Genomic DNA, 1559 nt, shown 5'->3' with positions numbered 1-1559 from the left:
ACACACACATGCAAGTGTGTTTGTGTGTGTGTGCGTGTGTGTGTGTCTTTGATTTTAAACAGACAACATAAGAGAATGTATGTACTTGTGGATTTGCCTCTACATCTGTTTGTGTGCCTGTGGGTTTTTTTTGTTGTTGTTTGTTTTTGTTTTATTTTGTTTTGTTTTTTGCTGGCTTGTGTTAATACATGCATTCGTTGTGTGTGTTTGTGCGCATGCATGCACATGTGGGCAGAATGCATTACTAAGCTTGTCATGTGTTTCTGAATGTATAGGTGTGTTAGTGTGTTTTGTGTCCATGTGTCAGCGTGTGTCCTCTTACGGTTAAAAACTCAAAACTGGTCATCAGAAATATGGCTGAGCAAGAACACACACACACACACGCACACGCACACGCACACGCACACACACACACACGCACACACGCACACACAAGACACTTTAAGTGCATGTGCACAAGGCTGTGCACACATGCATACATGCACAGACACACACACTCACAAAAGACATTCACAAAAGTACATCTGGGTGTACTGCACACAGACACAAATGCACACACTGCACACAGAATCACATATAGTAAATGTTTCTTTGTGGCTTTATGGAATAGTGCTTTAAAACATTATCGGGCATCTTCTAGAGTTGCACAAACAAAAACGCCATCAGTCATTTCAGTATCAGGAAACTCAACCGGATCTCCTCACCAGGCTTCAACACAGTCCTCAAACACCATTACGTCTCCTTTTTCCAAAATGTGACACACTACACTCACAAATCATTTCATTTTTATGTTTTTTTTTTTGTCTTTCGAGAATACACTTTAAGCAGGAGCACACCTATAGGATAACAACTAACAGCGTGGACGTAGCGAGGCACATTTGTGGAATCACAGAATGACTTCATTTCGATGGGATCTGGGTTCAAAAAGGGAACCTATCCTTAACACACACACACACACACACACACACACACGCACACACATAAAGTTTTGAGATGTGCACAGCTTGCCCGAAGTTTACTCAATAGAAATAGAAATAGAAATAAATTAGAAAGTAGAAATAGAAAGACTGTGTTGAAGTGAAAAGATTCAGCAAAGCAATTCTGAAGCAACCAATGAGGTTTTTCTGGCATGAATCTAAGCTAAGCAGCGCTTATTACTGTTTACAGGTTTAAGATTAACGATGTCCAACTTTTCTGTGGGAAAGTTTTGTTTAAATAACCACAAAGGTGTGCGAGAAGCGACTGGTAAATCTGAAGCCAGCGACTGTGTTGACTTTTGCACAGACACACAGACGCCTTTTGATGGACACCAGGTTTCCTCATAGTCTGCCCAGCACACCGCTGGTGTGTTCACCTGCTGTGCCAAAAGGTGAACACCAATATCCTCACCCAGGACAATAAAGCACCTGTCTGTCTTGTATCCTAACACCAGCAGTGTCCTGCTCTATCCAGTCCACATTTTTACACAACAAATAATCGGATCGAACTGGTGAAACTCCCGAACAGCAGATCTCTTAGATCATGAGCAGTTAATGCTAGACAGGAAGAGGTTAGACAAC

Source organism: Lampris incognitus, chromosome 1, assembly GCF_029633865.1.
Source record: "Lampris incognitus isolate fLamInc1 chromosome 1, fLamInc1.hap2, whole genome shotgun sequence".
Taxonomy (NCBI): Eukaryota; Metazoa; Chordata; class Actinopteri; order Lampriformes; family Lampridae; genus Lampris; species Lampris incognitus.
This window is presented reverse-complemented; position numbering follows the sequence as displayed.